Source organism: Nerophis ophidion, linkage group LG19 (genome assembly GCF_033978795.1).
Source record: "Nerophis ophidion isolate RoL-2023_Sa linkage group LG19, RoL_Noph_v1.0, whole genome shotgun sequence".
NCBI classification, from domain to species: domain Eukaryota; kingdom Metazoa; phylum Chordata; class Actinopteri; order Syngnathiformes; family Syngnathidae; genus Nerophis; species Nerophis ophidion.
This window is the reverse complement of record NC_084629.1, coordinates 3,882,661-3,892,003: the sequence shown is the minus strand read 5'-3', so window position 1 is coordinate 3,892,003 and position 9,343 is coordinate 3,882,661.

Below are 9,343 nucleotides of genomic sequence, written 5' to 3'. Positions count from 1 at the left end.
ATGAACAAGGATTGGTGGGTTTTTTATGTGAAAAAAAATTAAAAGTTAAGTTTTAAGTACCACTGGTAGTCATACACACACTAGGTGTGGTGAAATGACCCTCTGCACTTGACCCGTCTCCTTGTTCCTGTCATGACGTGGGGGTTTATGCAGCTTACTGCGAGGATTGTTCTCCCAGGACGCAAACGGACTATTCCGGACAAGGTGTGAAGGTAGGAACATCCATCCATCTTCTTCCGCTTATCCGAGGTCGGGTCGCAGGGGCAGCAGCCTAAGCAGGGAAGCCCAGGCTCTCCTCTCCACAGTCACTTCGTCCAGCTCTTCCCGGGGGATTCCCAGGCCAGCCGGGAGACATAGTCTTCCCAACGTGTCCTGAGTCTTCCCCGTGGCCTCCTACCGGTCGGACGTGCCCGAAAAACCTTTCTAGGGAGGCGTTCAGGTGGCATCCTGACCAGATGCCCGAACCACCTCATCTGGCTCCTCTCCATGTGGAGGAGCAGCGGCTTTACTTTGAGTTCCTCCCGGATGGAGGAGCTTCTCACCCTATCTCTAAGGGAGAGACAGGAAACTCATTTCGGCCGCTTGTACCCGTGATCTTGTCCTTTCGGTCATGACCCAAAGCTCAAGACCAAAGGTGAGGATGGGAACGTAGATCGACCGGTAAATTGAGAGCTTTGCCTTCCGGCACAGCTCCTTCTTCCCCACAACGGATCGATACAGCGTCCGCATTACTGAAGACGCCGCACCAATCCGCCTGTCGATCGACAGGTAGGAACATATTTATTTTAAGAGCGTGCCGTTCACACGAGAAGCTAACAAACCAAAAAAAACTTAACGCAGTAAACATAGAAGTTAAACACTTAACATGGACTATGGCATGGAACAAACAAGACTTAGTGTGGCATGAAAATGAGCAGCATGAACTATGGCATGAAACGATCAATACAGAGTAGCGTGAAAAAGGCAGCAAGAACTATGGTATCGTATGAAAACTAGCAATGTTGCCAGGACGACAAACTGGCAAAACAGGCTTAAATAATAGTCTATGATTAGAGCAGGTGCGTGACCCGAACACATGAGGCAGGTGGAACTAATGAGTCGTCATGGAAACTAAAACAAACAAGAGTGCACAAAAACAGGAACTAATGGAGTCCAAATCTTAACAGAACATAACTAAACATGATCTAGACCCTACAGATCATGACAGTTCCAGTCCCCTGGGAGGTGAGGGGAGCAGTGAGCAGCAGTGGTGGCCGCGCTCGGGAATCATTTTTGGTGCTTTAACCCCCAATTCCAACTCCTTGATGCTGAATGCCAAGCAGGGAAGGTAAAGGGTCCCATTTTTATAGTCTTTGGTATGACTCGGCCGGGGTTTTTACTCACGACCTACCAATCTCAGGGCGGACACTCTAACCACAAGGCCACTGAACAGGCTGTTATATTAAATTAAAATAAGTGCAATAATTATTTTTTTAATTAATTGTTAAATTAAAGTAATATATTAATGAATATATATAATGTATTCTATTTTGGATCTCAGTTTGTACTTTTCTGGGAAATCAATGTACAAATGTAATCAAGCAATAGTCCCAGAAGAACCTTGTAAATAAATGTGTACCAATGACACTGTCCCCTAGTGGACAGAGAAGGCCATCCCACCCGAGTGTGCAAGTCACAGTGGTGTGCCAAGTTAGTGATCAATCAATCAATCAATGTTTATTTATATAGCCCCAAATCACAAATGTCTCAAAGGACTGCACAAATCATTACGACTACAACATCCTCGGAAGAACCCACAAAAGGGCAAGGAAAACTCACACCCAGTGGGCAGGGAGAATTCACATCCAGTGGGACGCCAGTGACAATGCTGACCATGAGAAACCTTGGAGAGGACCTCAGATGTGGGCAACCCCCCCCCTCTAGGGGACCGAAAGCAATGGATGTTGAGCGGGTCTAACATGATACTGTGAAAGTTCAATCCATAGTGGCTCCAAGACAGCAGTGAGAGTCCCGTCCACAGGAAACCATCTCAAGCGGATCAGCAGCGTAGAGATGTCCCCAACCGATACAGGCGAGCGGTCCATCCTGGGTCCCGACGAGCGGTCCATCCTGGGTCTCGACTCTGGACAGTCAGTACTTCATCCATGGTCATCGGACCGGACCCCCTCCACAAGGGAGGGACATAGGAGAAAGAAAAGAAGCGGCAGATCAACTGGTCTAAAAAGGAGGTCTATTTAAAGGCTAGAGTATACAGATGAGTTTTAAGATGAGACTTAAATGCTTCTACTGATGAACTTACAGAAGCATGGGAAACACAGTCCACCATCTGAAGACAGGAATGGGTACCGCATTTTCCAGACTATAAGGTGAACTTTTAATACTTTTTTCTCCTCAAAACTCAGAACAACTCTGATTGAGCTTACCCACTTCAAAGCTTTTGTTTTTGCTTAAGTTCAAGATGTCAAGAAAAGCCGTCATTGTGTATAGTCATAGTCAATTTTAATGTTCATGTTGATTTGATCATACTATTAATAAGTGAATGAAGGGCATTCTTAGTCAGCAGCCATACACGTCACACTAAGGGTGGCCGTTTAAACAACGCCTAAACTGTCATAAATATGTGCCGTATTCTGAAACCACAATGACAAACACATTTCGGGAGAATATTTGCACCACAACACAAATACCCAGAATTCCCAGCAGTACCAACTCTTCCGGGACGCGACACTATTTTATTCAGTACAAATCCGTGAAGGATGTTCCCGGATTCGGAGATCGCTCGCCAATACACAAATGGCAGAACAAAGGTTACTCAAATAGTGAAAGGTAAGTGTTGTTGTTGTTTTTTTAGTAACCAGCAAGCACAGTACAGTTAGTAGAACAACTGTGTTTTTATTACTGTGTATTTGACAGGTGCCGTCTTAAATTAACTATTTATTTTATTTATATATATATATAATAAAATGAATATATATAGCTAGAATTTACTTAAAGTCAAGTATTTCATACATATATATTTATATATATATATGAAATACTCGAGTTGATGAATTATACGCCACCCCTCTTAACTACGCCCCCGCCCCAACCACGCCCCCAACCACGCCGCCCCACCACCCACTTTCCGACATCGGAGGTCTCAAGGTTGGCAAGTATGGTAATGTGTGAATGTGGTTATTAATCCTCATAAACTGACTCATTCTCAGCTTAAGTTTGTCAATTCTGATGAAGTGAAAGTGTCTGTTAGGCAGAAGAAATACTTCAGCCGTTGTCAGTACGTCAGTGTCTTACTGGTTGAGTCAAAATGAGGCAAAATGTGGCTTGAGTCTTTTTTCGGGTTGACAAACTCTCATTCATAGTCATGCTCAACTTATTATTTAAGGTTATTTGTGTAGTATCTGATGCATCACATTTAAAGAGGAATTGCATTTTTTTTTTTGCAACATTGCTTATCATTGACAATCATTAGAGACAAGAAATCCATTTCTGCCTCTAAATTACTTTTAAAAAATTGCCATCCAAAAACCGGCAACAATACTTCATTTACATTCTGTAACCTGTATAATAACCAAGCTGTAGCAACATTGTTATTGTAAGAGCGAACACTGAGGAACTTTCTTCTAGTGTAGTAACAGGTCGCCATGCTACAGCATCAGTAGCTGATTGGCTTTTGAGTTTGCAATGCACCACACAAAGCGATACGACACCAATCCTGTCCGGAATGAAGGACATAAACAATCATATTACAATATCTGTTAAGTATTAGCCCACTTTCATGTTTTGTTTGTACACAGCTAGCTTGACAGGGTATGTACTGTAGTTGTACTAACAAGCATGACGTGCTGCATGTATCACGATCAATAATATAGTGGCTTACTCGATGGATGGTTGTCTGTTAGGTCCAGATGGCCAGGGACATTTTTTTTTTCCAGTTTAGTTTGGGTAGGCACTCCATTCATATTGGGATAGCTTTACTCCCAAGTCCTACATTTACGCCGACCTAACTCTCTCGGCTTGCGTCTGGACCTACATTTCGGCCTCTTCTTATTGCTCGCTTCTTTGACCATAAGTCCATCCTCTGTATATTCAGCTTCAAAAATATAAGGTTGTGAATCCTCATTCGTCGTCTTTGTTGTCTGTTACCAAGTCAGCCTCGATCAGGACACCCTTGCATTTGTTTTTAGTTTAGTTTAATTTATAATTTCTTCGGTCAGTAGTCAACAGAATAAACAGTTGTACATTCATAAAATAAAAATGTTGCAGACCGAAAGGGTTTAGGCGGAAGTTGAAAACTTATTGCGCCTAACCCTATAAACAACGTCAAATACAAGATGAGCTTCCAAAAACTATGAAATTTCCTTTGCACAACATATTTTAAACACACCTTGCACACAACATAAACACTGTTCAACTATATACACAGTAAAGACATTTGAAATATCCTTGTACGTGTGTTAGTTAAACCTTTGAACCAATTATATACTATATACAAACAGTTATACTTCCATTATTATTTACATGCCACATTTAGTTTGTAATCTGTGTTGATTCAAGAGTTGTGGACCCCGACTTAAACAAGTTGAAAAACTTATTGGAGTTTTAACATTTAGTGGTCAATTGTACGGAATATGTACTGAACTGTGCAATCTACTAATAAAAGTATCAATCAATCAATCAATCAAAGCCTATGGATCATGTCTTGTTTTGGTCATGTTTTTTGGACACTTGTTTCCTGTTTTGCATTTCCTGGTTTGTTTTCGTTACCATGCCAACTCATTAGTTTCAGCTGTCATGTCACACACCTGTTCCATCACTGATTATGTCACTGCTATTTAAGCCATTCTGTTTCTGTTCTTCGTCCTGGCAACTTTACATACCTCCGTATTCCTCAACACCTTCAAGCCAAGCCATGCTTTTTTCCTCATGCTCTTGTCAAGTAAGTTTTTGGTTTTGTTACGTCTCAGTTGTTTAGTTTGGTTTTTGTATCTAGTCACGCCATTGTGCTGTTTTTGTTTTGAGTAGTCAAGTTTGTTCTCCGCCATTGTGCGCGCCATTTGTTTGCCTTTTTGTAGTTTTGTTAGAATTTAAATAAAAATGTACCTTCATTCACACCTAGCTCGTGCCAATCATCCTTTTCGTTGGATAAACAAAATATCCCATAGTCCAAGTCGTGACAAGAGTGATATATTTTTCCAAGACATTGGTCTTAAAGTGTTTTTTAAATGTGTGAATGGAACTGGAACCTCTTTAGGAATCATCCAAGCTGTTTCTCAGATAAACCCCCCTGACAGAAACACATCTACTTTTTAAGCTTGTTCCTATAATAAATTCGGAAGTAGGAACACACATTTGTTGCTGATTCTGGACGTAGGAACACACATTTTTTGCCGGACGTCAGAAGTGCGTTGCTACGGAATGAGAATAAATGGTAATGCATAAATGAACAAAATACAGTAAATATTGAACATATTACATTATGTTATGAACGTGTCTGTTACTACATTATATATAGACTTGAAATGTGTATATAAAATGTTGCTGGAGGGTTTAAAAAGGGCTTGGAAGGCTACAACAGTGACTCCCATTAGCCGCAATTTTCAAGCATAAAATCCAAAAAAAAAAAGACTTGTCTTAATGTCTCTCATAATAATTGTAAATATGCTAAATGCCAAACTAAAAAAAGTGCAGTTCCCCTTTAAGTACATTGAGTGTGTTCTCTAAAATAATTGAACGTGTTTTTCTGTGATCAGAACGAGCCCAGGAATTTAATCAAGTATCTCTCCGTTTGATCGTTTCCATACCACGACATGAAAAGAAGTACTGCTTAAATCTTCTTAAGTGTACAGGAAGTGTGGAGGCGCGTCGTCATGCTTCCCTCGCCCCCGACACCCGGTGCGTGTAATGGCTAAGACCGCAAGAAAAAGAAAGATAACCTTCTGAAGTTGAATGACTGACACCTAGCTTTTTAGTTTCCCAGCAGACCGTGCATTCTCAAATATAAGACAATGAGATCAATGGAAAAAAAAGTATTTTAAAACGCGCATATAGACATATATGTATGCGTATTGTTGATTTTTAATAAATGAAAGTACTGTAGCTGTATTAGTATACGTTGTATCCGACTTGATCACACTCCTCAGCCTTCCCGGTAAGGTTTATTCAGGTGTACTGGAGAGGAGGCTACGTCGGATAGTCGAACTTCGGATTCAGGAGGAACAGTGTGGTTTTCGTCCTGGTCTTGGAACTGTGGACCAGCTCTATACTCTCGGCAGGGTTCTTGAGGGTGCATGGGAGTTTGCCCAACCAGTCTACATGTGCTTTGTGGACTTGGAGAGGGCATTCGACCGTGTCCCTCGGGAAGTCCTGTGGGGAGTGCTCAGAGAGTATGGGGTACCGGACTGTCTTATTGTGGCGGTCCGTTCCCTGTACGATCAGTGCCAGAGCTTGGTTCGCATTGCCGGCAGTAAGTCGAACACATTTCCAGTGAGGGTTGGACTCCGCCAAGGCTGTCCTTTGTCACCGATTCTGTTCATAACTTTTATGGACAGAATTTCTAGGCGCAGTCAAGGCGTTGAGGGGTTCCGGTTTGGTGACCGCAGGATTAGGTTTCTGCTTTTTGCAGATGATGTGGTCCTGATGGCTTCATCTGACCGGGATCTTCAGCTCTCACTGGATCGGTTCGCAGCCGAGTGTGAAGCGACCGGAATGAGAATCAGCACCTCCAAGTCCGAGTCCATGGTTCTCGCCCGGAAAAGGGTGGAGTGCCATCTCCGGGTTGGGGAGGAGACCCTGCCCCAAGTGGAGGAGTTCAAGTACCTAGGAGTCTTGTTCACGAGTGAGGGAAGAGTGGATCGTGAGATCGACAGGCGGATCGGTGCGGCGTCTTCAGTAATGCGGATGTTGTACCGATTCGTTGTGGTGAAGAAGGAGCTGAGCCGGAAGGCAAAGCTCTCAATTTACCGGTCGATCTACGTTCCCATCCTCACCTATGGTCATGAGCTTTGGGTCATGACCGAAAGGATAAGATCACGGGTACAAGCGGCCGAAATGAGTTTCCTCCGTCGTGTGGCGGGGCTCTCCCTTAGAGATAGGGTGAGAAGCTCTGCCATCCGGGAGGAACTCAAAGTAAAGCCGCTGCTCCTCCACATCGAGAGGAGCCAGATGAGGTGGTTCGGGCATCTGGTCAGGATGCCACCCGAACGCCTCCCTAGGGAGGTGTTTAGGGCACGTCCAACCGGTAGGAGGCCACGGGGAAGACCCAGGACACGTTGGGAAGACTATGTCTCCCGGCTGGCCTGGGAACGCCTCGGTATCCCCCGGGAAGAGCTAGACGAAGTTACTGGGGAGAGGGAAGTCTGGGTTTCCCTGCTTAGGCTGTTGCCCCCGCGACCCGACCTCGGATAAGCGGAAGATGATGGATGGATGATGGATGGTATCCGACTTGTAAGTATTCTGATTTTATTTGATAATTACACTGTGTTAACTGTTGGCCTCATGTGTTTATCTTCTCAACTGGAGAGAATACTGGTCATTTATTTGTATAGCTGTTGATCGGTCAATATAAAATTGTTATGTTTGTGTTAAAATGGTAATGTAATGTACTGTATCCAATCCCTTAATTTTATTCTCTGAACATATTGTCCTCCAGTTATGATCGTAAGACAGTATTTAAGTCAGCTTTTCCAAGTAAGACACACACTACCAAGCAAAATGAATAGTATACGATAAGATAGAATAGGATAGAATTTAGTCATCCAACAATGGGGAAATTATGTGGTTGCAGTGCAGGTTCAAAAAGTCCACAAAAAAATAAAAAAAAACATGACAAGAGGGAAACATTAAAGGGCACAAAGGACATCAAAAACCCCATTAAAGAGCACAAAGCTGATGCAACAAGCTGCCACTTCAAGGGCACAATTTCTACACAAGTAAAACACGACAAAAATGAGTAATAATCGATACACATTGCACACATAAAATTGCACCATGCATAGACCAAACAACGAAACAACACTCCAGGTAGGTTTGAGTAAACTCCCCTCACATTTCAGCAACCAAACAGGAACAATACAATGGTAATGAAACTTGGATATACTTTAGATAGATACTTCAGGAGAGTTCTCTCTGGAAAATTACAAACCCCGTTTCCATATGAGTTGGGAAATTGTGTTGGATGTAAATATAAACGGAATACAATGATTTGCAAATCCTTTTCAACCCATATTCAGTTGAATGCACTACAAAGACAAGATATTTGATGTTCAAACTCATAAACTTTTTTTTTTTTTTTTGCAAATAATAACTAACTTAGAATTTCATGGCTGCTACACTTGCCAAAGTAGTTGGGAAAGGGCATGTTCACCACTGTGTTACATCACTTTTTCTTTAAACAACACTCAATAAACGTTTGGGAACTGAGGAAACTAATTGTTGAAGCTCTGAAAGTGGATTTCTTTCACATTCTTGTTTTATGTAGAGCTTCAGTCGTTCAACAGTCCGGGGTCTCCGCTGTCGTATTTTACGCTTCATAATGCACCACACATTTTCGATGGGAGACAGGTCTGGACTGCAGACGGGCCAGGAAAGTACCCGCACTCTTTTTTTACAAAGCCACGCTGTTCTAACACTTGTCTTGCTGAAATAAGCAGGGGCGTCCATGATAACGTTGTTTGGATGACAACATATGTTGCTCCAAAACCTGTATGGTTTGTACCAAAAAGTTCTATTTTGGTTTCATCTGACCACATGACATTCTCCCAATCCTCTGCTGTATCATCCATGTATCCATTTTGGTATAAACTCAACTCATCGTGTTTGGAGGAAGAAGAATACTGAGTTGCATCCCAAGAACACCATACCTTCTGTGAAGCATGGGGGTGGAAACATCATGCTTTGGGGCTGTTTTTCTGCTAAGGGGACAGGACGATTGATCCGTGTTAAGGAAAGAATGAATGGGGCCATGTATCGTGAGATTTTGAGCCAAAACCTCCTTCCATCAGTGAGAGCTTTGAATGGTTGACCAAATACTTATTTTCCACCATATTTTACGAATAAATTATTTAAAATTCCTACAATGTGAATTTCTGGATTTTTTTTTTCACATTCTGTCTCTCACAGTTGAAGTGTACCTATGATGAAAATGACAGACTTCTGTCATCATTTTAAGTGGGAGAACTTGCACAATCTATGGCTGACTAAATACTTTTTTGCCCCACTGTGTGTGTGTGTGTGTGTGTGTATATATATATATATATATATATATATATATATATATATATATATATATATATATATATATATATATATACATATGGACAAGTCGCCACCTCATCGCAGGGCCAAC